The sequence below is a fragment of the Benincasa hispida genome, chromosome 12 (genome assembly GCF_027475165.1).
Source record: "Benincasa hispida cultivar pf3 chromosome 12, pf3_genome.v1.1, whole genome shotgun sequence".
Lineage (NCBI taxonomy): Eukaryota > Viridiplantae > Streptophyta > Magnoliopsida > Cucurbitales > Cucurbitaceae > Benincasa > Benincasa hispida.
The window spans coordinates 74,857,455-74,869,279 of NC_143489.1; the positions used below are offsets into that span (position 1 = coordinate 74,857,455).

General features: G+C 40.7%; 1 long non-coding RNA gene across 1 annotated transcript; it reads left to right on the top strand.

Annotated features, from left to right (window-relative positions):
• Positions 1-4,373: 4,373 nt before the first annotated feature.
• On the top strand, positions 4,374-5,968 carry LOC150032194 (uncharacterized). The gene is made up of 4 exons (XR_016525412.1): positions 4,374-4,583; positions 4,872-4,970; positions 5,193-5,241; positions 5,682-5,968. It is a non-coding gene; the product is annotated as an uncharacterized LOC150032194 (long non-coding RNA).
• Positions 5,969-11,825: the final 5,857 nt, after the last annotated feature.

Sequence of the window (11,825 nt, forward strand, 5' to 3'; positions counted from 1 at the left end):
CATCGCATAGATGAGAATAGAGGTTTATATGTAGGTCCTATGGACTTATCACACATATCGCATGCGTTCTAGCATTAGAAGTCATAGCATTCCCACCGAGAGGTGGTTTACTATTGTATGTGTGTTGCATGATCGCATGGCTTGTGTTGACTAAGGTTACCCTTGCGGTCACTCTTAAGGGTTGCAATGAAATCATCTCCGCATTTTATCTATTTTCCCATACATTTATTTCATGTCAAGGTTTGTCATATCTCTACCTTTCATGCATATTCTCATTGTGTTGTCTATTAGATAGAAGCAGGAGTAGGATTAACTTAGCAACCTCCCTTCAATTCTTTTATTTAAACCGCCGTATGCACATCACCGCATACATATAGCTACAAGTCCCTGTGTTCGACCTCGAATTACCCGAGAAACTTGTATTCGCGTTATACTTGGCATGAGCGCAAGAAAACTTGTGGCAAAACACATGGTCATCGCATACATTCATTAACGCATTATCATTCCAACGCATGACCATCGACGCATGACTTAGGAACATGCATCGGCGTCCACGGGATTTTAGTTGTCGAGTAAAGTTGACTTCTAATTTCCCACTGAGGCGTTATTTTATGAATGGAAATATGGATGATATGGATTGATGGATTGCATTGTGCACTCAAGTTTCCCCAGCGGAATTCAAGTGTAAATTCCTTTGAGTTTTCTAGTAAGTTCAGGGTCGAACATAGGGACTTGTGGAAATAGTTGCGTTGGTAATATTTATGAAAACTTTGTGGTAACCAAGTAAGTAAATAAAGTGTGGGTATATTGTTGTGTTGATGAAAAAGAAGTAAATAAAGGCAGCGGATTTGAGAAAGATAGTTGCATTGATAGATGCAATGAGTATGCGATGAATAGGTTGAGAAGATCTTTAGCTAGTGTTACTCGGGAATGCGTCAAACTTTGCGATCATGTTACAACCATGCACAACAAGTCATTTCCCAATGTAAATGCGATGCTCCTAAGTCTAAGACGCACGAGTTGAATGCAAAATGTCCATAGAGCTTATCTCTAAGTCTCTACTCTTGTCCTATGCGTTGATGCAAAATGCATGAAAGCAAGGTGACCGCATACAATCATATCTTATTGCTAAGATACATGCGATGCGTTAATAACAAATAGTGCTCATTCCTAAGCGCCTATCTCCCGTTTATGTGTTCTAATCTAGTTATTCCAAACCTAGATACTGACCTGACCTTCCTAAGTCTAGATCCTATCTTTAGACTATCCTCCCGAGTATCTCTAATAGACGAATGAAGCGTACATAAATAAGATAATCGCAAAGAATGAAGATTCCCTCGTTATGCTAGCTAATTACTTCTCAACCCATTCAACTAATTTAGCTACTCATGCATAAATGACAGAAAGTGAACAAATATAGAGAAAGAAATTCCATTCTTATAAATGAGTTGAGTACAAAATGACAATAGAGAGTAAAGGTAGAGAGCCTGGTAGCAATTCCTTGCTAACCGAGGCTTTTTACACTGAATCTCTATTCTGATCTACAAATGTTCCCGCTTCTACAGGCTTCGGCCCTCTTTCTGTCTTGGAGCTTCCGGTGCTTTCCCTGGGGTAAATAGCGAGAATTAAGCGAGTGAGTTAATCTGTGTCAAGGAATCAATAAAGTTTAGCTAAAGCATGCTCGACGGCATCTTCACTTTTGAGAGCAGAAGTGAAGATGTTATTCCACCTATTGAGAGAAGGTTGGAAGAATACGTTAACTAAAGCTAGAAGTATTTCCAGAGATGGAAACAACCTTGCGTTCATCACGTTCATCTTTGTTTCACCATAGACGTATGGGAACGCGGCCGATCACTGAGAGGTGTATGCCAAGGGAAAGCGGAACCTTAGATGCGTCCTTAACACGATTGACGAACTTGCGATGTTTTTACTCTTTACTCTTTCTCTTTTTGCTTCATTCATAAGACTTGTCATCGCATTCATCGATACTTTTGTACAACTTCATAGCCAGTCCTCGACCCATGTATCACATATCACATATCATGTCTCATAGTAGTTTAGGAATTTACTTTATCAACGCATCTTTACTTTTCAACGCATTTTACTTTATCAACGCATTTTTACTTTTAGCACAATTTATATTTCTATACAAACCAAAATTCTTTATTCATTATTACAACCGGTCGCATGTATCACATAAGTATCGCATTTAACGAAAACAATCCCCGTGTTCGACCTCGGATCACTCTGAGAAACTTGCATTGGAATTATACTTGGTTTCAGCGTAAGGAAACTTGTGACATGCACTACTTCATCGCATATTACGAACATATCACTATCAACGCATACACTTAGAATGTAGTATCGCATAAAATGTCTTTATCGCAAAATACTTGAGCGCATATAGCACATCATTCATTTCATTCATAAGCCATGCGTTGGAGTTAGATAAAGACTAAATTTCAGTCATCAAGTTTATGGCACCATTGCTGGGGACATGAGCTTGTAGAACATTATCTATCATAATAGTGCATGTATAATAAAGAATTATAAATTTCAGTTACAATGGGACAACTTTAATTCTTAACTGATGCGCCGGATAATTGTCACCGATAAAGCTGAATGTACTTCGTGACCGTTATCGACTGTCAACTTAATTTGGATCCGACTGCCGTCAGCTTTCTATCCCATCGCTCTTAATTATCCTTTCACTCGGATGCGCCAACCATGTTGTGCTGACCAAGTTGTGGTGATTCTTCTTAGGCAAATGTTTGCGAGCACGATCAATGCAAAGTTTTTCGGTGAAGTTGCGCTCGACTAATGTATTCCTATGATCGCAATCTCTGCATTGCGTTAACGCATATTCTGCACAAAAATGTAAAGATCAACTGCTCTAATGCACTGGATGCATGCGACCGCAATATTATAGAATTTATGCTTAATGGACGCAATTTAACATATTTCATCAATGCAATCCAATATTGTTTAATAATAATAATAATAATAATAATAATAATTTAACATATTTCATCAATGTAATAACGTCGCATGCGACAATCGATCAAGAGCTAAGTGATTAATGCAATTTCAATCGCATGTGGTAATAAAAAACAACACTGCATACGGGTAAACGATCGAAGATGTGAACAGAAACGCAAAAGCGGAGGATTTTGACGCGTGTACAGCTGACCATTGTGCACTTATGAAGGGATTGATTACGTAACAGAAGGAATATTCACTCCACCATTTTTGAAACTTCATTAACAATATAGTGGGGACCACAGTGCACAGATTCAAAGCTTAGCCTATAAATATCTCCGCCCATTCCATTGAGAAATTATGCTTGAATACAGAGAAAAGTGTATATACTGATCTGAGAGAGAGACTGGTTGAGCGACTAATAAGAGTAGATCTAGGAAGAATTAAGAGACAAATGCGAGAGATGAGTCTCAGGGCAAGAATCCTTTCGAACCCTGCCATTGAAGCTCTGTACAAAGGTCACTTATACCGGACGAGCAAGCCTGAGATGGAAGCTCTTCTTTTCATCCACTCCACACGCCGGCAAGCAATTCCACCGTCTAGATCTATGACATTGACACTCTTCTGTATTTGTTTCTATCTCTTTTCATCACTTGTACTCATCTTCTTAGTCTATCATTCACACCATGTATCAGATGCTTAGTTCTATAATTAAATGTTATGATCATTTTCATCTCCATCTCTTTGCCTATTTCCGTTCATCCATATTTCACTTTCTCCACGATGTTTTCTTAATCCCTTGGATAATTAGCAATAATTGAGAATATGAATTCATTGGGTTAAGGAAATAATTATATTTAGTCAAGGCATGCTAGACGGCATCTTCACATGTGTTGCAAGCACAACCGGTTGAGCTGAAAGAAGACTTGAGTTATAAAGAGGAAGCGGTTCAGATCCTTGACATAAAGGAGCAAGTTTTGAGGAACAAAATGATCCCACTCGTGAAGGTCCTTTGAAGACATCACGGAGTGGAGGAGTCAACCTGAGAGTCAGAAGACCAAATGAGGAAGAGTTACCCAACACTCTTCACCTAAGGACTTCTAAATTTCGAGGACGAAATTTCATAAGGGGGAGGTAAGTTGTAAACCCGAGACTTTCCTTGGATTATTTACTCTTGTCATATATTGTAGGATGTTGGATTTAAGTTATTGTTGTTCCATTGTTGAAGAAAAATAGCAGAGCTTTTGGTTGAGGTTGTCTTTGATAATTTTGGAATTTATTAATAAAGAAAAGAAAAGAAAGGAAATAAAGAAAAAAAAAAAAGAAAATTAAAGGAAATGGGAACCCATTCGGTGCTTAATGGTATAAAGTGAGAACCCACCACCACCTAACTCATTTCAGCCCATTTCTCCATCATTTCCCATCAGATTTTCAGAGAATTTCGAGAGAGAGTGTAAAGAAAGAGGAAGAAGAAGCTTGCTGTAGGTTGGAGGTTGAAGAAGGGAGGAAAAAGTTCATGCAAGTGCAACCATAGAAGAATCTGGGTTCAACCTGCCTATCTCTAGTTTTTAAGTCGATTTGAGCTACACAAGAAGAACTAAGAGGTGAAGCCTCACTTCCTTGAAAGTTAATCCATTTTCTAACAAATTTCATTAAGGAAGCTTGAGCTAAATCTGATGTTAAATTTAATGGTTTTTGAAAAGGAAAACAGAGCACAGAATTTTCGTGCAAATCAGAAGGATCTCTAGTTTTCTCTGGTTTTTATAACATTCTGGGGTGTAGAGGTTGAATTAGAAGCTCAATTTGGTGTGGTTGGAAAGATTATTCAATTTCCTATAACTTATATGAAGAATTTATGAGCCAAAAATGACTAGAAGTAGGTTTAATTTCAGGAGAAATGTAGAAGGTAGCAGAGAAGCACGAATCTGTATTCACTGAGTTCGGGGGATTTCTGGAAACCTCCTTTGGGAATCTCGTTTTTATTTCTTCAGGTAAGTTGTAGAGACTTCCAAAATGAAGAGTTTGATATATAGTACATTAATTTTGGTCAAGTATTGAGGATGTTATGAGTGTTGGAATTTAGGGTATTGAATCTGGAAAATCTGGAAAAAAAAAGTGTGAAGTATGATTTTATTTCTAGAATTTAGAATTCATGAGCATGGAAAGACAAGACGATTTATAGTTCTGATGCTCGATTTTTGTTTGTTTGATAGGCCAAGAGGAAATAGGCCGAGCCTACAGACCAGAGAGCTAGCCAAGACTGTGAGTGACAAAACGAATTTCAAAAATGATTTCTAAACTGTAATTTATGCTTAAATATTTTACATGCTTGAATATGAACTTATGAATGATACATGATTTCTATGAATGGTTTCAAGCATAAGTTTTGAGCTTAGATTTTCTAATGAGGTTTATATACGAGCACGTGATTATTGAATTCCTAAAAAGTAGTTGAAACGATATCATTTAAAGTAAAATATGTATCAGCGAGTACTGTTAAAAGATTTTCAGTTTTTCACGAGTAAGCTGAGTAAGCTTGAGTTTTACGAAAGATAAAGATAAGCAGACATGTTTTAATATTTTCATGTGGTTTTCTGAGACTTTTATTGACTATATGACTGAAATATTGAGCTCGAGGCTATATGGTACTGTGTGCACATAGGTTATATTCCATTATTGACGTTGATTGTACTCCGTGACAGCGATGCTGTCATGAGTGCTAGGCGGGCCCCACTACGACAAAGACGATGGGAATGCTGGGCAGGCCCCATTACATCGTAGAGCTAGTAAACGTTGGTTGTACTGGGCGTGCTCTACACAACGTTGATTTGTCATGTTAGTTAAAATGTTTTATATACTTGATATGCCTTGCTAGATTTTAATGACGTACTTGTAGAATATTTGAGAAAGGTTTTAGCGTTACACTTTTATGTTTAACGCTTTGATTGAACAGATTCATACATTTAAAGGTTTATCACGTGTTCTGATTTGTCCCACGGGTGTCATGCGAATATCCAACTACGAGCAGGTTCGTTTCACAACTAACTCTTATCAGGTGGGGGATTTTTTGAGGTTTTCCCTTGCGCTGACATTAAAGTTTTGTATGAAAATTTATTGAGAATTTTTAAAATTTTTTTTTTATAGAAAATGAACGCATTTTCTTAATGACCGCATATTCTTGATCTTATCTGCTCAGACCTTCCCCACCCCCAAATTTAGAGATGTGCAAGGTCTTCATTACGTTGTTTGGACAGAATAGACAAACACTTAGACAAAATTTCAAAAAGAAGGTTTGAACAGAACTTTGAAAGGTAAAAGGTAAATTACTGCTAAGCTACGAATTAACTAAGTGTTAGTTAGAATTTACAAAGTGCGGGAAATGTTTCTAAGTGTAAACATATTATACATCATGGCAGCGCAATGAATAACACAAAAGTAAAAGATCAAGAATATAAAAAATATTGACAAAGGATGATAAAGAAAAAGGCACAGGCAAAAAGAGAGAATAAGTACTCAATTGTATTGAATATTGACTAAGTATACAAATGATTAAAAATTAACGCAATACAAAAATTTTTGGCCTATACCAAGAATCAAAGAATTTCGTTAACTTAGAAAAATAATGAATTGAAATGACCGCATAAAAATGTAAAGATTATTATTGAGGAGCAGGAGGATTTGGAGGAGGGTTTTGAGGTGGTACTGGAGGAGCTTCTTTAAAAATCAAGTGTTGTCTGAGATGCAGAGGCACCATGGGACCATGAAGATATGCTGTAAGAAAATTAAAGTACTCATGGTTGCGCTCCATAATCTGTCTTTGGTGCCGATGGACCTTATAAATGTTGCGTTGAATATTGATCAACGCCTCCCTTGACGTAGCAGCACTGCGCTGTATATCGTCGACTTGCTCCATTACCACATCAAATCTCTGGTTGAAGAATGCTTGTTGCTGGGTGAAGAGTTGTTGTTGTTGGGAGAAGAGAGACCACATTTCTGCTAACTCAACAGCTAAGGAGGCGATAGTAGGTGGTGCCTACAACGTCTCACCAACATTGTTTTAGGGTTGGGCAGAGGTGCCTTCACCCAAATCATGTGGGTCATCAACATGCGGCAGTGGAAGGGAATGTTGCAGTGATGATGCTGCAGGTGAGTAGATTGGTGGGTATGTGGTTGGTGAATTTTGGGTAAGGAGAAGGTGGTTAAAGTGCTCATGAAGTGGAGAAGGTTGTGCGGGTAGGCTCGAAGAGATTGGAGGGCGGATTACTAAGGGTAAAGGGTCCAAATGTTCTATTTCTTATGATGGTAATTCCTGGACCTTTTCTTTTCCCTTATCATCTCTGCTCTATCTCTTTGGCCTGGGTTCTTGCGGCACATTGAGATTGATTACGGGCCTCTTTAAAGGTAGCTCTGGGCAATGTGAGGAGTCTTTGAGGAGTAACCTCAGGATTTTGATATTGATGAGTCCGTGGACTTCATGGATGGGATCTTCCTCAATGCCTACGCCCATTGACAAGCTTAGACTTGAAATAGTCCATGGAAAGAAGTATTGTCCTCTAATGTGCCCCATAAAGCCTTGAATTTGACTTGCGATCAACTGGCCTACATCGATTGGAATGCCGCGCGCAATGCAATATGTGGCCATAACTCGATCCCTTGAGATTGTCTTGACATGGGAAGTTGGGATCAGCCGCCGTTTGACCAAATAAACCCAAAGCCGTGCCTCCGAAAGTAGAGTCTTGGACGCTAGGGTCTTGATGCATTTTAAAGAAACCGACCACTTAGTGCCCAGTTGTGTTAATACTTGCAGCGCATCTTCCATCTATTCTTCAGTGGGATCATCAATGATTTTGTTGTCCGGTGCATTCAGGTTATCCTTCATTTGTATAGTTCATTGATGTCCCTTGTGCTGAAAGATACCACTCGCCCTTTTATGGTCACCACATCCTTGGTGCCATGCAGTCATCCATGGTAAAAGTCGTGCACTACCTTTGGAACAACAATGGCTGGGCACTAGCAAAATGTGTCCCAACCATGCTCCACGATCACACTCGTGATCAGGTCTGGTAGTGGCGTTGGTGCAAGGAAAAAGCCCATCTCGATCAACAAATCGTCGTTCTCTTTCTTTCTTGATGGACGCACCTTTGCCAACGCAGGCTTGTTGCTTTCTGCGACCGCTTTGCCCTTTCCCTTGGCCAACACAAGGCGGGATTGTTGCCTTTGTTTTCTTTCCCGTTCCTTGCGTTGTTTCTCCTTCTCTCGTTCGGCAAGTTCCTTGCCCTTCTTCTTAATTAAGCGCTGCCTGTTGGCTTCGCGCTTCCTTTCCTTCTCTTCCCTCATTCTCCTTTCTTTTTCTGCCTTCTTTTTCTTTTCTTCTTCTTCCTCTTCTCTCACTTCTCTTTCAAACTCTTCTACAAACTGCTCAGAAGCCAACAAAAGGCATTGTTCCTCCTCGAGCCGCCTTATTTCTTCAAGCCTCGAGATCTCGTTATTACAGCAAACCTCCTCATCATGTAATTTTTTTCTTCTATCACCTTCTGTGGCGATGAGTTTCGCCCCCTCCATTTTCTCCTATCTCTCTTCCTTTTCCTTTCTCCTCCTTTCCTTTTCTTCTATTGCGTTGATCAACATTGAAGGGTCAATGGTAGACCCTTGCGGTGCATTCTCCTTGTGATGCTGCATCAAGGAGGTAACTCCTCCTTCTTCGCCTTTGTCGGCCGCAACCAATTGCGTTGTTCCAAGTTTCGCCAACTCCCTAGGTTACGCTGATTCCTCCCTATCCTCCCTTACGGAGGTGGATTCTCAATCCATCTCTGAGCTTGCAGCCCTCTTCTTCTTTTCTTCTTCCTTCTTCAGGCGCCTTTCCTCACGCCTACGCTCTTTCCTTTCTCCCTTCTCTTTCCTCTTCCTTAGCTTGGCCTCCTGATCTTCTTCATTCTCCTTCTTTTCTTTATTCTTTTTCTCTTTGTGATGATGGGATGGCTCACCTTCTCCAACCTGCTTTCCCTTATTCTTCTTTTTCTTCCCTTTCTCCTCTTCTATCGCTAGTTACTTCTCTGCCGCGACTTTGACGGGTCCATCATAGGATTCTACTTGCATAATTTCCTCAGGATCCCTTATGGCTAGAGTGCTTCTCCTTGTCTTCTCTTCCACCACTTCCTCCATCATCACCACTTCTTTAGTCACCGCCACCGTCACCTCCTCCGTAGACAGTGGTTAGTTTATAACCCCTACCTCGGGCAGTCCTCCTCCTTCCTCCAAGTTGCTCATAATGTTTCCAAACACCTCTTTGTCATCGCGTCTCTTCTTTTCACTTTCAGTCGAGACAGCTGGAGTTGGGAGTGGGGTGCTTTCAGTGCTTTGCCCTCTCTTGAACTGAGGAGGACTGACGGCTAAAGGGTTTCTCCGGGATCTACCGCCGATTCTGGGGATAGTGTGTGGTTGGGAAGCAAGACGGTGACTGGCAGTAAGGAATGCTGCCTCTCACATGGAGATTTGGTCAGTGGAATGGGTTGAGGGTGAAGAAGAGGGTTGGGGAGCTTGGTCGGCCATGGGTGCTTAGTTGAAAGAAAGCTCATCACACCCCTCAGCTCAACGCATTTGAGTTGGATGAACGCAAAGCGTATCTTGTTGGTCCAAGAGGCGTCCATTATTGCCATGCATACTGGATGTTGTTTGTTTTATTGTTATTTTTTTAATTATATTTTCATCGAGCAAGTGGCTATGACTTGCGGTAATCAATTTTCTTCTCATTACTCAATCATTCACCTATTAAAGAATAACGCATTAACGATGGAAAAGTAAAAGGAATTAAAAACAATACATAAATAAATGCTAGGATGGTAAATGAAGAATAAATTCATAAAGTCATGAAACAAATTAACTGGAGCTGTAAAGACAAAGTTCATAAATTCATAAAAACAAGAATTAAAGAAGGCATTTAAACATAGATGTGAGATATGGATCGGAAGATGACTTTCTTTGAATGAGCGCAATCCATAGCTCTGCAGGCGGTCCAGCTTGCTTGTCCAATGTCCTAGGGACATGGCTCCTTTCCATGAGTTCCTGGGGCTTTGGAGTTATTAGGCAACGTACCAGGTGTTCTGTTTCTAAGCTTAGATGCCAGCTGGCCCACTTGAATCTCCAAGTTTCGAATTAAAGACGTCTGCACTTGCATCACTACATCATTTTTTTCCATATACTATTTGAGAAGAGCCTCCAATGAGCTTCTAGAGTTGTTTGAAGATGAGGGTTGCCGATTATGCGATTGCCTTGATTGCCCCTAATTCGAGTTATGGTGAAAAGGAGGAGGGTTCCCTCGACTGCCACTTTGATGGTTGCTTGGCCCCCCTTGGTTAGCACTCCCTCCCCAACCGAAATTAGGATAGCTCCTCCAACTCGGATTGTAGGTGTTGCTGAAGGGATTGTTTTGGATGGTGCATACTTCTTGGATATTCAATGGGCACATTTCTGCTACATGAGCCCCTCCACAATTAATGCAACTTATTGCAGCCACTTGAGCCGGTGCAGTGGGTTGTGCTGATTGTTGGGGGATGGCTCCTTGATTGATTGCCATTGATTGGAGGATTGAGGTCACTGCGGCCATCTGTGCGGCCAATGTGGTCATTGTCTCCGTAGGGACAATGGCAGTGTCATTCTTTCTTCTTTCAGAACCTCTACCTCCATAACCATCATCAATCCAATCATCCATGTTTCGCGATTTGCAGTCAAGGATGACCTTGGCCTCAGTATACGTCATGTCCATAAAACCTCCTACCGCGTAGGCGTCAGCAACAGCCTGCGTCGATCTATTCAGGCCATTGTAAAATGTCTCCATCAAAACACAATCGGGTATCCTGATATGCGGGCAGTTCTTCACCAATCTTCGAAATCGCACCTAAGATGTGCTCAGGGTCTCATTGTCCATTTGTTCAAAGTTTAGCACGTCCTTCCATCGCCTTGCGTTAACGGCTGGTGGGAAGAACTTCTTCATGAATTGCTCAACCAGCTGATCCATGATATAATCTCGTTCGACTCCAGTGAGTAAGCCCACCTCTTGGCTTCGTCCCTCATGGTGTAAGGGAATAAATACAATCTAATACCCTTAGGGGTAATGCTAGGTAATGAGAAGTTACCGCACATTTCAACAAAATTAATCAGGTGGGCATGCGAGTCTTCACCTTGCAGACCCCCAAATTACCCTACATTCTGGAACATTTGAAGCATGACCAGTTTTATTTCGAACCTTGCATTCTCCTCTACTGTAGGCCTCGAAATCCTAGGCGAAAAATCGTACAGGTTGGGTGCCGCGTAGTTCCTCATGGGAAAATTGCGGTCAGCTGCAAGGAAGACTGGGTCCTGCACTGGCTGTACCGCTCCTTGATTTCCTGTGGGAACCGCATTATCAATATTATCTACCATATCAGCTGCTTTCTTTTGCCTTGCTCGATTCTGGCGTGCCCGTGCGCGAAAGATACGCTCGATCTCTAGGTTAGCAACGAATTTTGGTTCGGTACCAGTACTCATAAACTATCAGGCTGCTCTCCGCGTTGAACAGACAGTACAAAGAAATATGTCCTGCAAAATACCACAAACATACTCAAACAATAACCATTAACCAATCCCCAGCAATGGCGCCATAAACTTGTTAAGACATAAGCTATACAATGATGATGTGTAATGTATGATTCAAGTCCATGTCACCGTTACCAGTTCCCCGGCAACGGTGCCATAAACTTGATGTGCATAAAATTTATCTTCTTATGTCATACATCGCATAAGATGCAGTGATTCTAAATAGCTATATGGATTGTGATGAATGATGGATCACACAAGCTCATGTTACCATA